The sequence below is a fragment of the Phocoena sinus genome, chromosome 18 (genome assembly GCF_008692025.1).
Source record: "Phocoena sinus isolate mPhoSin1 chromosome 18, mPhoSin1.pri, whole genome shotgun sequence".
In the NCBI taxonomy this organism is placed as follows: Eukaryota; Metazoa; Chordata; class Mammalia; order Artiodactyla; family Phocoenidae; genus Phocoena; species Phocoena sinus.
The window spans coordinates 65,312,757-65,334,474 of record NC_045780.1 but is presented as its reverse complement, the minus strand read 5'-3'; the positions used below and the strand labels follow the sequence as shown (position 1 = coordinate 65,334,474).

General features: G+C 39.4%; 1 protein-coding gene across 1 annotated transcript in view; it reads right to left on the bottom strand.

Annotated features, from left to right (window-relative positions):
- Window positions 1-21,718, bottom strand: part of LOC116742970 (multidrug resistance-associated protein 4-like) — a 129,753-nt gene that overhangs the window by 23,614 nt on the left and 84,421 nt on the right. Inside the window, 2 exon segments of the mRNA XM_032610904.1 lie at window positions 4,377-4,481; window positions 4,915-5,103. The gene's annotated coding sequence lies outside the window, so the exon portion shown is untranslated.

Genomic DNA, 21,718 nt, shown 5'->3' with positions numbered 1-21,718 from the left:
AGGGGTGGGATAGGGAGGGTGGGAGGTAGGGAGACACAAGAGGGAAGAGATATGGGGATATATGTATATGTATGGCTGATTCATTTTGTTATAAAGCAGAAACTAACCATTGTAAAGCATTTATACTCCAATAAAGATGTTAAAAAAAAAAATACAGGCCCAGTCCCTGAGAGTATGGTTTGATATTCTGGATTGGGTTTCTGGAATCTGTCATTACTTAAAAAAAAAAAAAAAAAAAAAGCTTTCAGAACAATCACTTGCTTTCCACAAAGGAAAGAGGTACAGGCTTCCCTCGGAGATACTGCAGGTTCAGTTCCAGAATACCAGAATGAAGTGAGTATTGCAATAAAGTGAGTCACATGAATTTCCTGATTTCCCAGGGCATGTAGAAGTTATGTTTACACTATACTGCAGCCTGTCAAGTGTGCAGTAGCATTGTGTGGGAAAAAAAACAATGTATAGACCTTAATTTAAAAATAATTTATTGCTAAAAAATACTAACCATCATCAGAGTCTTTAGCAAGTCACAGTAGTAACATCAAAGATCACAGATCACCATAACAGATGCAGTGATGGTGAAAAAGTTTGAAATACTGTGAGAATTACCAAAATGTGATAAACACATGGAGTGAGCAATATTGTTGGGAAAATGGCACTGATAGACTTGCTCTACACAGAGATGTGACAAACCTTCAATATGTAAAAAAAAAAAATTAGTATCTGTGAAGTGCAATAGAAAAAGGTATGCCTTTATTTCTAAAGCAAGCAAGAGAAAAAATTGCCTCAAAAATCAAAGTTTTGAGAAAGATTATTTATTGGTGTTTTTGTTGAATTGAAAGCCAACTGATAATCATAAGCTCTAGAACAAAATACAGGGTTTACACCTGGGGTGGATGGAGCACAGAAGACAATTCCCCAGCTCTGAAGCTAGAGGATGCATGTCTCTCGGGTCCTCTGAGGTCTAATCCTGCCATTCCTACCAAAGCAGTCAGCGACCGCAACCAGCTAGGACCAGGATATAAACAAGTAGCCAAGTTTACAACTCCTGGTGGGACCTCCCCATGTTATCACTGATGAAATCTTGGCCAGGGAGCCCTAAACCGAAGGTCTCCCAACACAGGAGTGGGAAGGGCAGCTCCACAGTGAAGGACAAGGTCCACCATGAAAAACATCGGTCATCGCAAAGGTGACAGGCTCCAAAGAGAACCCTTGCATTTTCCTTCTCAGTCTTCCCCATTCACCCAGATGGTCAGTCTCCACACCCAGAACCCAGTATCAACTCCTCTCTCTTCCCTCAGATCCCACGTTCGATCCATCACACAGTCCACTTGGCTCCACTTTGTTATCCACCCCAAATCCAACCATCTCACCATTTCCACCGCTAGCACCTTAGTCTAAGCCACCAACAGTCGAGAAAGGGCACAACTGTAAGAGAGAGTGAACACTGCATTTGGAGAACTGAAAGACTATCAATGTGCTTTTAGCTCTTAGCTCTAAAGGAAAGAGGGAGAGCTGAGAAGGACAAAACTAGAAAGGTGGGGAGGGACCAGGACGTAAACTGCTTTGTAAAACCATGTTAAAGATTTGTTCAAAGACACTGACCAAGAGAGAAAAATTTGAGGTTATAGAAATTTACCAGAAGATACTGGTAAGTAAAGCATTAAACAAATGGACATATTTTGATAACGGCAACAAAGTTGATTGATTCACATCTATGGACGTTCACACCTGTGGATCAAGTGCTGATGGATAAGACTTAGGACTGAAGAGCTGACACGTCTGCCAAATTTTGTCCTGCCTCACTGTTTCCCTAACGGACCATATATTGCAAGGTGACTGCAATACTAAAAACCAAAAATAAAACTCCAGGGTACATTTAGGAGAAAAGAATTTATTTGAATGGACCCCTAACTGAGCTAGAGATCAAGCCATCTTTCTGCTGCTGCCTCTAAAGCCTGACAAGGGGCTTGAAACAGGTAGATTTCACAGCATCATTCGTTTACTGTGGAAGAAGGACACTTTTGGGGATAGTCTGAGAAATGCAGTGCTGCAATGCTGAGAGCTAAGAACAACAAAGTGATAGTAAAAAGTAGAACTAAAATGTTACTTTTCCAATTAGCATTCATTCAAGACCACAAAATGAGAGGGACTTTCCTGATGGCATGCAGTGGTTAAGACTCCATGCTCCCAATGCAGGGGGCCCAGATTCGACCCCTGGTCAGGGAACTAGATCCCACATGCTCTGCGTGCCACAACTAAGGAGCCCGCATGCCGCAACTAAGGAGTCAGCGAGCCACAACTAAGGAGGCCTCCTGCCGCAACTAAGACCTGGTGCAACCAAATAATTTAAAAAAAACCAAAACACAAAATGAGGGACTAAGGATGCCTGATGCTAAACGTTTCTGGAATTTAAGAGTCACTGTCCTGCAATCTTGGAATGTTACCTGATCCCTCATGAAAGTCTGCAGGAGAGGCCTGCTTCCTACTGTGATGTCCTAGTCCAGATGACCAGACACACTGCTTGGAGCCCAGAGCATCCCTTTGGTTGGGGATGCCCCACTCCTGTCATCTGCCTCCCCAGAGCTCACTCCTGTGCAAGTCCAGCTCGGGGGAGTGAGGCTAAAGGCACTGCTTCAGTGCTGACACTCTGCTATCTACTCAGTGCCCCCACTGATGATCCCATCTGACAATGAATGTGAAGTAGGATGGGAGGTGATATTCCAGAAACGGCCTAAGAAGTAAAGAGAGATAGTACCATTATCATTAAACATAAGGAAGTTTGGGTATTACTGATTATTACCTGTTTTTTTATGGACCATCATATTCACTGGTTAAATAACTTCATCTGTTGCCTCCTATGCATTATATGCAGGCATTCTTTATCTATTTCATTACTAATCAGCATCACTGGATACTGTGGTGTCTCCTGACAGTAGTTCTACCATCCATAAGATGAGTGAAATCAGCTCACTGTCACAGGCTACAGGTTAACCTTAAAATACCCTGCATTCCTTGAGATTATATGCAGCCAAAGGTTTTTTCCTTTAAGGGATGATTCCCTTATCATTTTATGAAGCCACACCCTAACATTTATTGAAACTCAGCAGGGAAAGAACAAAGAAGATGAAAATGAGAGAAAAGTAATAGAGGGAGGAAGGAAGGAAATATTAAATTACTAAGGAAGAAAAAGCCAATCAAACCTGGAAGGAAGATACTAGACAGATATCCAGAGGCCCAAGCTTTGTGTGCAGAGTCCAGATTTACTGTGTGAGACTTACTAGTTGTTTATATGCAGTATCTCAGCCCCTGATCCATTTTTGTTTCTGTACTCTCATCTGTGATGCAAAGGCTGGGTCTCTGCAAATCTCATGTCAGAAGACCTTTGGCCAGCTGGCCTCTGTTAGGTTTTGTCAGTAGGGGGCACTAGAGGGAGACTGAAGGTGGGAATCAGAGCTAATGGTCTACCTGGTTTCTGCTGCTCCTGCAGCATCATCTCAGCAGTGGGACCTGACTTCAGCTTCTACTAGCACATGGAGAACTAGCCTCATTGTGCTCCCTCACAAATACGGCCAGCAACTAGGCAGTGACCTCTCCTTGGAAGTCTGAGCACTGACTCTTTAGAGCCTCTTTTCTGAGTTCTTAGTTCTGGAGCTCTGTCCTAGGACACAGTAGCTGCTTCCTAAAATTATTACCCCAGTGTTTCATTTTTCTAGCCCTCCAATTCCTGTGCAACAAATTTCCTATATTAAATCCTTTCTGTTGAAATACTTCATTTTTCTCAGTAGGCCCTTTCTTCTTATGGACTCCCCTCTGACAGCAACAGCTGAGAAATTCTGCAACCTTAGCCAACAACCTCATGGCAGTCTAAATGAAAGGCTAATTTTTTGATTAAGGGAATCCAAAAATGCTGAAACAATTGTGACACAGCCAAGATGACCATCTTCTACCTCTCTGAAATATGAAGCCATAACTTGGGCTTGGAATATTTTCATGGTTGGCCATCTTAAAAAAACGACAATTTAATAAACTTTTAACTCATTATTGACCAGAGACGTATGTCTTTTATTATCTGAACATTATTGACCAGAGACATTTCAATATTCACTTACATAACAAATCGCCAGCCACAGGTGTTAATTTCTGCAAAAATACCCCAGTCAGTAATGTGTTAATGTGAAAAAATTACTGGATATATGATTTAATAGCACATTGTGAAAGTATAGTTAAGTACTTGAGTTATTGTCAGCAATGAGAGGAGAAACTAAGAGAAAATTAAATTATTGGAGGTTCCTTCCTATCAAGTTTTACAAGGAAGGATGTGTTGAAAAATTGAACATAAATGGAAACAAGTGAAATTCCACTGGTGAGGGTCTTACCATTATCCTGTCGCTGTCAATAATGGTGGTCAATCTGTTTGTGATGGTTCGCACAGTGCACTGGGCAAATTTCTCATGGACTATTTTTGTATTAACTCATCAGTTCTGGAATCAGAAAAGTTGATTTAGTTCAGTATAGGCAGGGAAAGTGGACTTAAGACTTTAAAATATCATGATATTTTATAATGTTTTTAAAATCAATACTTCAAGACATAATCTTGTTCCTAAAAAAACTAAGTATAAAAAGTCTTAGAAATTTACTATTTTTCATAAAACAATGGAAAATAGTCTTCCCTCAAAATTGCTTGAAACTATCAGGAGCTGGATTTAGGAACCTAGCTCTCATAGGATGCCTAGTAACAACATTAACACCATATAACATGCTTTGGTTTCTTCTTTTGTTCTCTGGAATTAATGTTAACAAGAGATATCTTTCGGGCAAAGAGAACATTTAGAAACATTTCTCGGCATCACTAAATGTTTTCCATTTACAACACTTAAATTTTGGATACCAGGTTTCATGGACTCAGCTCCATACCTTGGGTCCACATTTGGCTTGTAAGTTGTAGAAATGTTTATTAAAAGTTGCTTTGTCAATAATCAATATCTGACTTTTCCTGAGAATAGTCCTAGCAAGACACACCAGTTGTCTCTGTCCAGCACTGAAGTTCGATCCTGATTCTGCTAATTCAGTAGGAACACTTTTGATGGCTTCTTTAAATTATACCTGTGGATACAGAAAGAACATTTTTCCTGAACAAACGGCTACTGAAGCAGACAATCCTCTTAGACATTAGAGCTTTGAAGTCCTCATGACTTCTTAACGTATCTTACATGTACAGCCACGTGATGGGGAGACCTATTTCCAATTAGCATTCACTGAGAAAGATGTAGAGTCAAGTCAGGACAGGAAAATATCAGTGTCCCCCTTCCCTGCCACATGACACCTACCAGAAACCCCACCTAAGGATTAGTTAAGGAAGTTTCTCAAAAAATGAAGCTATTTCTCCCAGTGTGGTTTAAATGGAAAAGTTAAAAGGATTTTATGGTTGAGTCAAGTTTACCAAAGTACATTTTGCATATGGGTTGGTACATTAAAGGGAAACTTAAAAAAAAAAAAATATATATATATATATATAGATATAGATATATAACAGGAAATAGGGTTCTTTTAGATATAATCTTATCAGCACTTTACAATTTTGGAAGGTCTAAAAGTTTAAAAAAAACACGAATTCAAACAATGGCAAACTGCACCTCATACATTAGTAATCCTGGAGCCTATTCTGGTAATGGTTCTTTCCCAATTTTAATCTCATAAATACTGGACCAGTTAAGTGCATTTTCTTCAATGTCAAAAATATCTTGCAGTGAATGAAAATCCATGAAAAACAGGATACAACATAACATCTTATTTCCCCCAGACTATGGGTATAAGTGGTGTTTATATTAATGTATCTTCATAAAACTGTAATCATAAGATAAAAAAGAGGGCTTTCCTGGTGGCGCAGTGGTTGGGGGTCCGCCTGCCGGTGCGGGGGACATGGGTTCGGGCCCTGGTCTGGGGGGATCCCACGTGCCGCGGAGCGGCTGGGCCCGTGAGCCACGATTGCTGGGCCTGCGCGTCTGGAGCCTGTGCTCTGCAACAAGAGAGGCCGTGATAGTGAGAGGGCCGTGATAGTGAGGGGCCCGCGCGCCGCGATGAGGAGTGGCCCCCGCTTGCCGCAGCTGGGGGGGGCCCTTGCACAGAAACGGAGACCCAACACAGCCAAAAATAAATAGATAAGTAAATAAATAAAATTAAAAAAAAAAAAAAAATAAGATAAAAAAGAAAACCAAGCTTTTAACTTCCGAAGTTAATCTGAAAGTACATTGGGTGGTAGGGATCAATTCAACGAATATTTATTTTGGAGAAGTACTACAGAACAAGAACCAAACTCAGGCTATATTTGAAGTTAAAGAACAAAGAGTAAATACATTTCAAATTAAGACACCAACAGATTGATGAGTGATGGCCAATGAGCAGGGACACAATTATAGTGTCAAATAACAAAACACCAAGGGTGAGTGGGCAATATTTTCGTGGTATCCTAAATGCTGGAGCACTTCTATGAATGTGATCCCAAACTGTGCTCCTGATGAAGTCCAATCCCAAGAAAGGGGATTTCAGAGTTAAGATTAAATATGGTATTCGTATTTAGTGACTGCATGAAAAGTACAAAAATCTAAAGGGTAAGATTTGTATTGTGGTGCAAGTGGGTTGGTGTTTCTTAAAACTGATATCCTGACTTTGAAGAAATAATTTTACACTTGCCCCTTACTGGGATGGCATCTCATCACTAATCTGGTTTTTTACTTTCCTTCCAGTTGTCCATATTTGCCTCATGAGGAATAAGGGTTGTGAGAAGCGGTGTTTTTCAGAAAATACTGTTTTCTGAGATTCTGTCTTCCATTTATGAATCAGGGATGGTTATGAGAATAATAAGAATATGAAGGCTTTCTAGTATAATCATATATTCAAGTTATTGGGTTGGCCAAAAAGTTCATTCGGTTAACGAATACATCATTCAGTAAAGGTCTTGGTGAACATGAAAAATGTCTTTTATTTTTACTTAAAACTGAACTTTTTGGCCAACCCAGTATAATTTAGTATTAGAATGGAAAAAAACACAATAGAGGCAGTAGACAGTAATAACTAGGAGTTACAACTGGAGAATCTGAAAACAGATAATAGTGTGATATTACTATTAAATTTCTTGATTTAGAAAACTGTTATGTGAGAGAATGTCCTTATTCTTGCAAGGTGTATATTTATGTATTTAAAGGTGAATTGCAACTTTTAATAAACATTTCTACAAATTACAAGCAGTTCAGCAAAATATATGGAAGAGAGGAAGCAAATGTGGAAAAATATTAACAGCTGGTGAATCAAGGTGAAGGTGCATATGTGTTCATCATACTACTCCTTCCATGTTGTGATCTGAAAATTTTAAAACAAAAAAATTGGAGCCTTGCAGCCAGACAGCCTGGGCATAAGTCCTACCTGGCTCTGCCAATTGGGCAACTTCCTGAAGTTTATCTTAGCTTCCTAAACTCTAAAAAAGACTATAGTATAATAAAGGTGTTTACTTCCTAACATTGTCAGAGTATAAAATGAGTCGTCATGTGTAGAATTTACAACAGTGATTGATACAAAGAGATCAACAGATATTGCCCATTATTAATAATGCTGTCAGCTAGCCCCTCTTCATATTCTGCTTTATTTTTCTCCTTTGCAAGTATCAGCACTGAGACTTTGTTACATATGCATTGGCTTGTTTTCCATCTTCTCCAGGAGAATTTAAGTTCCAAAAGGGTAGAGACTTTGTTTCTTTTAATGACTGTGATAACCCCAGAATCTGAAACAATGGCTGTCTAGAAAGCTCTCAGTAGATATTTGTTGGCTGTATGAATGAAGCCACAAGTTCATCTCTTCTTGTGACATGTCTGTTCCTATAAATTAGAAAATAAATCCATATAACTAGATAATTTATATATTTTCTTATTAAGTATAAAAGGAATATATTATTAAACAATTGACTGGCTCCAAGATATCATAACATCATACTTTAAACTGTGGAAAGAACTTAAAATTATAATTTAAGGAAAATGGAGCATATAATACTATTAAAAACTATACAACTCAGTATAGAATACTTCAGATCTTTTTTGAGCTTTGGAAAATAATAAACTATAGCAAAACTGAAAGGTAACAAACTGAACTTATGGGGGCTTCCCTCCTGGTGCAGTGGTTAAGAATCCGCCTGCCAATGCAGGGGACACAGGTTCAAGCCCTGGTCCGGGAAGATCCCACATGCCGTGGAACAACTAAGCCCGTGCGCCACAACTACTGAGCCCGTGCCCTAGAACCTGCGAGCCACAACTACTGAGCCCACGTGCCACAACTACTGAAGCCCATGCACCCCAGAGCCCTTGCTCCACAAGAGAAGCCACTGCAATGAGAAACCCATGCACCACAATGAAGAGTGGCTCCCGCTCACCGCAACTAGAGAAAGCCCGGGCGCAGCAATGAAGACCCAATGCAGCCAAAAATAAAATTTTAAAAATAAATATATAAATAAACTGAACTTATAGGGCACCTTATTTCTATCATCATAAACATTTTCAAAGTAACCTGTGTGTACTGTATCTACCAACCAGGTGCCAACGCCCCTCATAGGAAGTTAACACAGATGTCAGATGGTTTCCACATTTTATGGAACCTTCTTTTCAAAAAGAAAGGCTGGTGTGGGCTGGAAAGAGAGAGTGAAATGCAGTCAACAGATGGGGAAGAGATTTTAGTAGCGCAGAGCCAGCAGTAAATAAAGTAAAAGGAGAGCCTGCTCACCTAAATACAAGGCCCAGAGAAATGGAAATGTGACCTGTCGCCAAAGCCAGGACTGAATCACATGGTTCCTGATGCACAGGCCGCAGATTGCTGTATCTTGGTTTTCAGTATGATGAGACATACTTGTGTCCTAACAGAGGATCAACGTATCAACGTAGAACATAACTGGGTGATTTCTTCACAGTTTTGACATGACATAGCACTCTCAATTGTAAATCCCAGTATCTAAGCTGTTTTGTTTTTGTTTTTTAATAGAAGTAACACATCGATGATTCATTTCCAGAGTTTTATCTACTGTGCTCTTTTAACCTTTGAGTGATAAAGGGCTTCATCTTCTTCACTCACTACTTAACGCCATATTTGTAGAGCCGCCCTTGCTTTTTAGGTGCCCTAATTGGCACCAATTTCTGATGAACTTTCTTCAGTTTACAGCCAGCTGGCTATTCTTCAGTATAAGAAAAACATATTTCAGCATATTTTGAAAAGTAACCAAGATGAGACGGGCACCATTATTAGGACTGTCTCCCTTCTGAATGTCCATCTCCACCAAGGGAGAAGGAGGAGACAGAACTAAGAGGACCTAAAAAAAATTTTTCTTAAAGCATCTTTTTCTTTTTTTTTTTTTTTTTTTTTTTTTTTTTTTCGGTAGGTGGGCTTCTCACTGTTGTGGCCTCTCCCGTTGCGGAGCACAGGCTCCGGACGCGCAGGCTCAGCGGCCATGGCTCACAGGCCCAGCTGCTCTGCGGCATGTGGGATCTTCCCGGACCGGGGCACAAACCTGTGTCCCCTGCATCGGCAGGCGGACTCTTAACCACTGCGCCACCAGGGAAGCCCGCATCTTTTTCTTTTAATTGAAGTTCTTAAAGAGGAAAACATAGTGGTGCCCTCTCACTTGCAGGCCAACTCTATGAGTTTAGGTTCACATGTCTAGTTTGGCATCATTTATTAACCAATGACTGGAGTTTTTAGTTCACTTAAAAACTGACTTCATTAAAAAAAAAAAAAATTGACCTCATTGCTTTAGTGCAATGTCTTAGAGTGAGAAATCATCCCATCATTCTGTTTCTCTGGGAATTATTTCTTTATGACATATTTGTATGTTTTTCAATAAAAGATGTGGTTTTATTTTAAAAAGTCATAAAGAAACAATTCCTAGACAAAATGATGGGATGATTTCTCACTCTAAGACATATCAGTAAAGTAATAGGGTCAATTCCAGAAGCAATACATGGAAACCACACACTTCACTTTGTGAAATAAACTCATGTTTCTTTCTTTTTACAGTAAGTTCCAAATGTAGTTTAAATAAAGGTAGATCTCAGTGTTGTCTACCACTTCCACCACCTCATCATTCTTAGAATTGAGAGGCTACTAAATTTTATCTAAATTTTGGCTCCTACAGATGAATTAAGTATAAGTTAGGGCCAAGTTCTAAGATAGTTTTTTACAGGATTTGTCTCCCAGTTAACATTTCCTCTCTGTCCAAAATTCTAGAGTAATTTTACTACCTGAAACTCTTTTAAGAGAGATCTCAAGCTTGGAAACAAATAGGAAAATAATTTACCAGTACTTCCAGTTGTTTTTTTTTTTTTAAGATGTCACAGTTTCACCATTAAATCTGTTTTGTGAGTTCAAGAGCAGTGGATCATCCTTCTTTATATTTAATGGTTAACTGCTCTCCCCACCTCTTCTCTTCTAGAATTTCACTGTAGAAAGACTCACAAGCTTAAATGAAGTCAGAGGTCCACTGCTTCTCAAGTAGGAGAAGGTGAAGCAATCAGCCTGATTTAGGAAAATAAAATCCCCACAGTTGCTGGAAAGAGGGGTAGTTTGTAAAGACTCAGTGCCGACATGCCTTCAGAAACCAGAATTCCCTGCAGGAAATTGTCAGGCCTCCAAATCTGCTTGCTCACAGTCAAAGCTCATCTATATATTACAGATTTTGGAGCTTCCCTGGAAGGGTGACACTAAATGACAAACACACCAATTCAAAACAACAGTGTGAACAGTCATTTGGATATGTGTAAAAAAAAAAAATGTTTTTAAAGAAATAAGCCACACTTCTCTGAAATGAGATCAATCAAACATTTAGTACCTATTTATTAAGTGCTTACTTTTTTAAAAGAATAAGACTGACCTAGGTCCTCTGAGAAATTAGAAGTCTGTTTATGGTTTAGAATAAGACTGAACTAGGTCCTATGAGAAATCAGAAGTCTGTTTATGGTTTAGAAGTCTAGATACAGTTTCTGCCATTAGTAGAATCAATTTGCAAAACTAGGACAATACACAAAATAATTTGTATCAAAATATACAAACCAACAGCAACTTAACAAGTCAAAATCCTTTTCACGCAAGGGTGAGGAAATTCAAAGTGGGCCAAAGGGAAACATGACACAAATAACAGAAAATCCTCTAGAAATGAACCGATCCATATAAAAACTGAGCAAAAGCGCCAGGGTTCTCTTACCTGCATTCATGCTGCGGCATTAAAAGGACATGATCGCCAATAAATAACTATCATCACATTCCAATTATATAATTTACCTTTATAGACACTCTCTTATGAAACTTCATGGCATTTTGTTGGTATGATCTCATTTATCTTTCAGTTAATAATGAAAAACTACTATTGTCTCCACTTAGTTGATATTCCCTAAGACCAGAGAAATAAAATGAACATTGCAAAGTAATTAAGGTAACTAATTCACTAGGTCACTTAGTAGAATTTGAACTCATAATTATAACTTCTAGTTTAGTGTTCTACTAAGGACAAGATAATGTACCTAGTTGCTTTGGGTTCTAGGGAAAAGCTAAAATGAAAGCATAAGGCATTGTCTTGTTGGTTTTCATCACCATTAATATACAAGTTTTAATTTACACATGTACCCATGTCATCAGTGTTCTCCTTGGAGCTAAATAAAGTCAGTTAAACCGATAAGCTCCCCTTAATTACCTGTGCTGCTGTAAATGTACACACACACATACTGATGCTAACAAGTTAATTACATTCAATAAATTACCTCTTCTAAGGCATTCTACAGTTCCTCATCCGTATGCTCATTAAAGGGATCCAGATTTTTCCTCATTGTTCCAGTGAATAAAACCGGTTCCTAAATACCCCAAAATAGTGAATGTTATTTCCTTAAACTCTTTTCATCATGTTTGAATGCTTACAGAATTAAAATACAAAACAAACCACCAAAATTCCCTATAATCATTAATAAGGTTGCAAATGTTTTTACAAAATAGTATCTCCAAATTAATTTTCCACTGTACAAAGTATGCTCCAAAATATCTTCTGGATGATTGAATACTAACAAGAAAGTGTGGAAATGTGTCATCTTAAGAAGAAGTTGGGGCTTCCCTGGTGGCGCAGTGGTTGAGAGTCCACCTGCCGATGCAGGGGACCCGGGTTCATGCCCCGGTCCAGGAAGATCCCACATGCCGCGGAGCAGCTGGGCCCGTGAGCCATGGCCGCTGAGCCTGCGCGTCCGGAGCCTGTGCTCCGCAGCGGGAGAGGCCACAACAGTGAGAGACCCACATACTGCAAAAAAAAAAAAAAAAAAAAGTTGAAGAAGAGAAAGGAAGATTTTTTTAAAAATACCTTCCTGGTAATATCTGCTCACAAAAAAAATGAGAATATACTAATTTGAGTAACTTTACATCAAGAGAGCTAGATAAACTGATTGTCAATCTTGGTGTGATACTGGGAAATACCAACAGCATGATTAGTTGAGGTTTGTGCCTCAAAGCAAAATTGTTAAATTTTTGCACATTGGCACTGAAGAATGAACTAGGATATTTTCTCCATTGGTACAACAGCCTTCTGGGATGGGGAATCTCTCCATATGTGTGAAAGGAACATCTCCCATATGTTCAAAGAGAATGTCAAGTATGGGAGCCCGTGGCATCTCTGTTCATGAAGAGACTGCTTCTGATTCTGCATCAGCTGACCCCCCTGTTATCTCACCTGTGCATCAAGATTACAGGCCTCACAGAACATCATTACTAACTGCAAGGGCAGGATAACCTGAAACCCACTGTGACATGAGCCATAATAAAATTATTTTAATTTAAAAAGCTTTTCCTATTCATCTGCTTTGAGAGGAACCACAAGGAAATTACTCTGGAAATATATGCCTTTCTGGGTTTCAGGAGAGAATCTTGTACATAAGCTTATGCAGGTCATTTACGTTTTCTTCTGGAAGGCTCTAGTAAGCCAGGGCACAAGAATATGGGCAGCAGAGAAGAGCCCAGTTGGCTCCTTTCAGTGAAGGGGATAGAACAATGTCATGCACACATGTGGGAACAAGAGGAGATCTGAGTCTTCCACAAGTGCCCGGGAACTGCTCGGAATCACCAGCCTCAAATCCTGCCTGGTCTTGGGGCTGGACTATTCCTCCTCACTTCACAAAAGCCTGAGAAGAAAGATGAAGAAGGCAGACATTTCTTTTCTCTGCCCATGAAGAATGACACTCAGAGAGCCTCCTGTACCTACTTTCCCTGTTGTCTTAGTTTTAAGTCTGGTGAGAGAAATGGATGCAGAAGACACATGGTGTGCCACCAAAAAAGATGTATCCCGAAGCAAAATCCAAAATTAAAAAGACATTATAAAAGGAGCTTTATTGGCACAAAGTTGATTAAGTGGACAGTATGCCTCCAAAGCACTGAAAATCACTGGTCGTATGACATTTCAAAATGATTATTGAACTGAAAAATCGCTGGAGCCAAATTTAAGGTCTCCCTTAAAACTCTCAAATTTAGGATCAAAGATTAAGCAACCATGTAAGCAAAGGTAAGAATTCCTTGTCAGGGGAATAACCATCATTTTACTTAGACTTTTATAAAAATTTTTTACTCCTTGTAATTATTATTACCTCTAGGATTCTAATATGCAGGCGACTTCTCTTCCTTTAGCTGTTTCCATGAGGTTTACACAGATGACGTGGCCAGTCGAGGGGAGGCTGGTCCCCAATATTCCTCCCTCTCCTCTGACTCTCCTCCACCTTCCCCCCAATGCTCTAAACCATGGGCAGGATTCTACTCTGGGGCCCAAATGAGGGCCTCTTCAAGGACTGGTGTTTGAGGAGATAAAGGGCCTGAAAGAGGCCAGGTTAATGAACCAGCTTTGAGCCCAACTGGGAGAAGTGAGACAGGGTCTCTTTGCTTATAATAACGACAAGAACGTTTCTCTGCCCATCACATTTTTTCCTTCAGGCCCCTCTCATAGAGCAAATTTACATCCTGTAAGAGGTCTAAGGTTTGAAGTGTCCACCTGGTTTTCAATGTACACTCTATAGAGGCATTACATGAGCTAATCCACACAAAAAACCCTCTTTGTTTTTAAAAGTTAGACCTTCTTGAGCAACGAATGGGCTCACAGTATCAGCACGTTTGGGAAGGGTGGTTTTTGTCACTCAAGAGAACAGGGATACCCACCTAAAGTTCAATCACCTATTTCATAATCAAAGCCTCTCTCTATTGTCACCTCCCTCACCTTCTCTTTAGGAAATTCCTCAAAGGGGATGAAGCTCCCCAACGACTGGGGGACGAAAGTGGCATTCTTTGCAGAAAGAGGAGTCCCTCATTTCTGAGCCCCTGACCAATGCCTGTAGCTGCTTCATTCTGAGCTTTAATCAGAGCCCTCAGACACTCTTTAGGCCTTAAGGAGGTTCTGCTAATTATCATCAAACCACTTCTGATTGTCATAAAAAGAAAAAAAAAATAAGTTTACGGATTTCCCACTGCAGTAAGGGTCCCCACTTAAGTCTACACTGTCAGTCTAAAAGGACGTATTGGGCAGTTTCATGTGTTTATTTAGCAGTATTTGATGGAAGAACACAGTTTAGTAAATAAGAATATTTCTCTTTGTTATGATATGCCAAATATGTATTTCAAAATCAGTAAAATTTCAATAAAAAGTTGAATGAAAATAATGATATTTTAGAAAGGAATCAGACAGGAAAAGGAAATTAAAGGTATCTGAATTGGAAGAGAAGTGGTAAAGCTGTCATTATATATAGAAGACGTGATACTATATATAGAAAATCCTAAGGACTCCACACAAAAACTACTAGAGCTGATAAATGAATTCAGCAAGGTAGCAGGACACAAGATTAACATACAGAAATTGGTTGCATTTCTTTACACTAACAGTGAAATATCAGAAAGGGAATGTAAAAAAAAAATCGCTTTTAACATCATATATAAAAAATTACTTAGGAATAAACCTGATGAAGGAGGTGAAAGACTTGTGTGTGTGTGTGTGTACGCGGGCCTCTCACTGCCGTGGCCTCTCCCATTGCGTAGCACAGCCTCCGAATGTGCAGACCCAGCGGCCATGGCTTACGGGCCTAGCTGCTCCGCAGCATGTGGGATCCTCCCAGACCAGGGCACGAACCCGCGTACCCCGCATCGGCAGGGGACCCTCAACCAGTGCGCCACCAGGGAATCCCCAAGGTGAAAGACTTTTATGCTGACAACTAGAAAACATTAATAAAGGAAACTGAAGGTGATTCAAGGAAATGGAAAGCTATCCCAAGCTCTTAGATTGGAAGAATTAATATTGTTAAAATGACTATACTACCCAAAGCAATCCACAGATTTAAGGCAATTGTTACCAAATTACCCGGGACATTTTTAACAGAACTAGAACCAATACTCCTAAAATTTATATGGAACCATAGAAGACCCAGAATTGCCAAAGCAATCCTGAGGAAAAAGAACAAAGCAGGAGGCATAACCCTCCCAGACTTCAGACAATACTACAAAGCTACAGTAATCAAAATGGCATGGTACTGGCATAAAAACAGACTATGGATAAACGGAACAGAATAGAGAGCCCAGAAATAAACCTGCACACCTACAGTCAACTGATCTTTGATGAAGGAGGCAAAACTATACAATGGAGAAAAGATAGTCTCTTTAGCAAGTGGTGTTGGGAAAGTTGGACAGTGCATGTAAATCAGTGAAGTTAGAACACACCCTCACACCATACACAAAAGTAAACTCAAAATGGCTTAAAGACTTAATCATAAGACATGACACCATAAAGCTCCTAGAAGAGAAGACAGGCAAAACATTTTCTGACACAAATCATACCAATGTTTTTTTTAGGTTAGTCTCCCAAGGCAATAAAAATAAGAGCAAAAATAAATAGGACTAATCAAAGTTACAAGCTTTTGTACACCAAAGAAAACCATAAAACAAAAAGGCAACCTATGTACTCAGAGAAAATATTTGCAAATGATGAGACTGACATGGGCTTAATTTTCAAAATATACAAACAGCTCATACTACTCAACAACAAAAAACCAAACAACCCAATTGTAAACTGGGCAGAAGACCTAAATAGACATTTTTCCAAAGAGGACATACAGATGACCAACAGGCACATGAAAAGATGCTCAACATCACTAATTATTAGAGAAATGCAAAGCAAAACTACAAAGAGGTACCACCCCCACACCAGTCAGAATGGCCATGTTATTTGTAGAAAAGTCTACAAATAACAAATGCTGAAGAGGGTGTGGAGAAAAGGGAGCCCTCCTACACTCTTGGTGGGAATATAAGTTGGTGCAGCCACTGTGGAAAACAGTATGGAGGTTCCAATTCCACTTCTGGGCATATATCCAGACAAAACTATTATTGAAAAAGATACACGCACCCCCTATGTTCATAGAAGCACTATTCACAATAGCCAAGACATGCAAACAATCTAAATGTCCATTGACAGATGAATGGATAAAGATGTGGTACATAAAATGTAAAATAGCCAGCTAGTGGGAAGCAGCTGCATAGCACAGAGATCAGCTCGGTGCTTTGTGACCACCTAGCGGGTGGGATAGGGAGGGTGGGAGGGAGACTCAAGAGGGAGGAGATACGGGGATATATGTATACGTAAAGCTGATTCACTTTGTTACACAGCAGAAACTAACACAACATTGTAAAGCAATTATACTCCAATAAAGATGTTAAAAATAAATAAATTTCTGAAAGAAAAAAGATGTGGTACATACATACAATGGAATACTACTCAGTCATAAAAAAAGAATGAAATAATGCCATTTGCAGCAACATGGATGGACCTAGAGATTATCATACTAAGTGAAGTCAGTCAGAAAAAGACAAATACCATATGATATCACTTATATGTGGAATCTAAAATATGACACAAATGAACTTACCTACAAAACAGAAACAGACTCAGAGATACAGAGAACAGACTTGCAGTTGCCAAGGGGGAGGTGGGATGGGGGATAGATGGACTGGGAGCTTGGGGCTAGCAGATGCAAACTATTATATATAGAATGGATCAACAACAAGGTGCTACCGTATAGTACAGGGAACTATATTCAATATCCTGTGATAAACCATAATGGAAAAGAATATAAAAAAGAATGTGTGTGTGTGTGTGTGTGTGTGACTGAATCACTTTGCTGTACAGCAGAAATTAACACAGTTTTGTAAATCAACTATACTTCCCATTTAAAAAAAAAGAATGATTTATTATAACATCAACTGATTGAAGCTACACTTTTCTTTAAAGCCAGCAGGCAGTTTTTGAAAAACGTCCGTTTAAATATGTCAGTGTGTTCTATGCATCGTGTTCATTTTGGTTTCTACTCATTCTACCTTCATCACTTGCCTAATAAGAGACCATTGTATTATCTTCAAAAGGTAATAAAAGTGCTCACAGTAGACACATACTGCAAGAGCAGATAAGGGCAAATTAATGATCATTTCTGATAGATAGGATTATTTAAATTACCCACCTCTAAGCAATGAAGTTAATGAATTAATCTTATAATAAGTGCAGGCAGAACACTTCAGTGTAGCGATTTATGGTAGGACACACAAACTTCATGTAAATATACACTAAACTTACTGGCCCATGTATATTTTTTTCTGAAGGTACACAATTAAACCTCATTTAATAAGAGTTGGCACAGCAGAGTCAGGAAAACAAATATTCTTATTCAATGTAATATTTTAAATGGAGCACTAGCTTCACAACTGTCTTCATCATGGTTGAAAGTTTACACTTCTCTAATTTAATCCTTTGTGCCATATTCAGTAGTAATTTTTTCCTTTGTTACTAACATAACACAAGTTCATATTAGGCATGTGACCCAAAAATGGCCACTCTAAATTACAGCATTTAATGTAGTAAATGGCTCATCCCTCAACACAACTGCAAGACTGAAAACTGTAGTCTTACTGGATCTTTTGCATACTCTGCTGGAAGACATGACCCTCATTATCTTAAAAAGAAACCCTACCCACTAACCTTCTAAGCTTAAAACTACTTGGGATCAAGGCAAAAGCAGTACAAGTGGTTACCAATTAAGCAGATAATACACAACAGTTTGCCCTGTTTCAGTGCCAAACTGGGAAACTGCCCTCTATTAAAATCTATCATCAAAAGCAGCTAGTGCTGCTGTTTCCTAAGAGGTGTGTTCTCATTTCTAATCGGAGGACCTTATTGAAGGGTCGACTAGTGTACCTGTTTCACGAATAAGGGAATCATCTGAAATCACTTTAAATCTTGGTTTCCCTCTTGCTCTCCTTTTTTAAGTCCTGTAGCCTCTGAATGAACTGATCATCATCCATACTCACAAGAAAAGAAGATCCTTTGCCAACAAAGGAAAGAGAATTTAAGTCCCATTAAGTTCTCTTTCAGGGGCTCCAGGGAGCAGTTCCAAGGGATTTAATGAAGACTTCAGTGTCAGAGACTAAGGGTCGACTGCATTAGGCTAGAATCCAGTTGTATTTCTTTACTAGTAACAGCACATCCGCCTCTTCTCTCTTTCAGTTTTGTTCGCAACAAGAAAAAAAGGGAAAGAAAACCAGGTAACCAGGGAGAAGTCTTAAAGAGACAGCTGTGGTTCACCTTCTTTAACCCACTGAAGAAAACTCAGGGAATGTAAATACCAAAAGAGCAGAGTGGGCTATTTAAAACAATACTTAGCTGTTGCTTTGATTTAAAATAAAACCTATTAAATACAAAATATCAATCTGTTTAATCATGATAACGATGATGGCTGCTGATCTGGGTCAACCCTTCGGCTGCGATCATAAATACTGAATTTGCATGGAATCCCTCTTCAACTGAAAACGTTTTCTTTGTGCCAAGAGGACAAGGGCCTCTAGGTGTAGAGATCATGCAAAGAATCCATTTTTCCAGATCCTTTCAGATAAGCAAGCTACTCCCTGAATATAATCTCACCTTGGTGTTCTTTCTGGGGAACATAATTACTTCAGATGGCGAGCACAAATGCTGCATACGTTTCATCTACCTGTTTTGTTTAAGGACATTACCTAGGAAGTGCTTCCATTTTTTGCTTATTCCTGAAATTTTGAGCACAATTTGAGGAGTTCATTCTTAGAAATACAGTACTTGTTTTTGAAAGTTCCCCTCAGGACTCCAAGACTGATTGTCACCACTCCCCTGCCTCTGGTTCCTATGCAGGTCTTTGCTGCTATCACATCTCCCCCAATTCCGACTCCTCGTGGTGGGGGTCAGCAGTGACGGCGATTAAGCCTGGGAGAGAGAACATCCTGGAAGCTCGCTGCTACTTCCAGGATCACAGGGAGCCAGGGAGGATGATGGAGGCCTGGCCCACCTAAGCGGGGCGACTGGACTGGGCTCCCCTCTGCAGTTTGCTCGCAGTTTTGTAGGTTCCCTAAATCAGGGTGTTGAGACATGCAACACTGCTTCCTACTCATTTTAGGAGAAGAGGGATGTAAGCTTTCTGCACTTAGATAAGTAACTTCAAGTAACCAAACGACCAGACTTTCTCCACCTCCGCAGCCAGCTAGACATTGCAAAGAGAAAGCGCTCTTGGCTCTGGAGGGTAAGATTTTGAGTATCTTCTCCTGACACTTATTAGCCCATGACATATAAGTGAATAACACATTTCTAAACTGATACTCTCCAAATGAGGGACATAGCATTAGGAGTAGTATCTTCCACCTTTGCTCTATACTTACTCACTTTTGTTATGCTTTGGAGAATAATTTTGAATGGGGTGGTAGGAAAAATGGGGGAAACATCTGATGAGAACATCATTAAGTTCAACAAACAGTTGTTGAAAAGAAATAAATTTGGAGTCAGACAGTTCTAAATTCTGATTCTACAGCTATTTGACTCAGGGTAAGTTATTAATCTCCTCAAGACTCAGTTCCCTAACTGGAAAACGGGGCTAACCCTGTGGGGCTGCTATGAGAATGTGGAACAACAATGAAGCTCCTGGTGTGATGCTAACAATGACCAGGAGCCCAGCCCAACAGGGGGACAGTGAGGGGTGGTGTTTGTCAAACTGCAGGCGCATCCAGTGGATCATGATGTCAATTCTGTACCTCGTGACCATCATTTTGTCTTTTATATGAACTAGAACAGAACTGATATAATAGAAAATATCAGAGTACAGAGCAAGAGTAATATTGTTTTGTGAAGTTTTTGTTCCTCTCTGTGCGCACGTGCACACACACTTGAAATCATGATATGAAGCGGTTCTATCGTGTCAGCGGCAACAGTGCATTGAAGTCATTAGCAGAGTTGTTAGCTTCTCGGGTTATGGAGTCAGAAATCTCCGTAAATTAAATTTGAATCCTGTTTGTATATTTTGGAAATTAATCCCTTGTGGGTTGCATCATTTGCAAATATTTTTTCCCATTCCGTAGGCTGTCTTTTCATTTTGTTCATGGTTTCCCTTGCTGTGCAAAAGCTTTTAAGTTTAGTTAGGTCCCATTTGTTTATTTTTGTTTTTGTTTCCATTACTCTAAGAGATCCAAGAAAATATTGCTGCAAATTATGTCAAAGAGTGTTCTGCCTGTGTTTTCCTCTAGGTGTTTAATAGTCTTCAATTCATTTTGAGTTTATTTTTGTATATGGTGTTAGAGAATGTTCTAATTTCATTCTTTTATGTGTAGCTGTCCAGGTTTCCCAGTACCACTTATTGAAGAGACTGTCTTTTCTCCATTGTATATTCTTGCCTCCTTTGTCTTAGATTGACCATAAGTGTGTGGTTTTATTTCTGGGCTTTCTGTTCTGTTCCATTGATCTATGGGTCTGATTTTTGTGCCAGTACCATACTGTTTTCATTACTGTAGCTTTTTAGTGTAGCCTCAAGTCAGGGAGTGTGATTCCTCCAGCTTCTTACTTCCTTCTCAAGGTTGTTTTGACTATTCAGGGTCTTTTCTGTTTCCATACAAATTAAAAAATTTTTTGTTCTAGTTCTGTGAAAAATGTCATTGGTAATTTTATAGGAATTGCATTAAATCTGTAGGTTACTCTGGTAGTATGGTCATTTTAACAATATTGATTCTTCCAATCCAAGAACACAGTACACATTTCCATCTGTGTTGTTTTCCATTTTTTTCATCAGAATCTTAATAGTTTTTGGAGTACAGGTCTTTTGCCTCCTTAAGTAGGTTTATTTCTAGGTGGTTTTTTTTTTTTTTTTTTTTGATGCAGTGGTAAATGGGACTGTTTCCGTAATTCCTCTTTCTGATATTTTGTTGTTAGTGTATAGAAATGCAACAGATTTCTGTATATACAACAACTTATCAAATATCAATATCAAAAAACCAAACAAGCCAATCAAAAAACAGGCATAAGATCTAAACAGACATTTCTCCAAAGAAGACATACAGATGGCCAACAGGCACATGAAAAGATGCTCAATGTCACTAATTATTAGAGAAATGCAAATCAAAATTACAATGAGGTATCACCTCACACGAGTCAGAATGTCCATCATTAAAAAGTCTACAAGGGGGCTTCCCTGGTGGCGCAGTGGTTGAGAATCTGCCTGCCAATGCAGGGGACACGGGTTCAAGCCCTGGTCTGGGAAGATCCCACATGCCGCGGAGCAGCTGGGCCCGTGAGCCACAACTACTGAGCCTGTGCGTCTGGAGCCTGTGCTCCGCAACGAGAGGCCACAACAGTGAG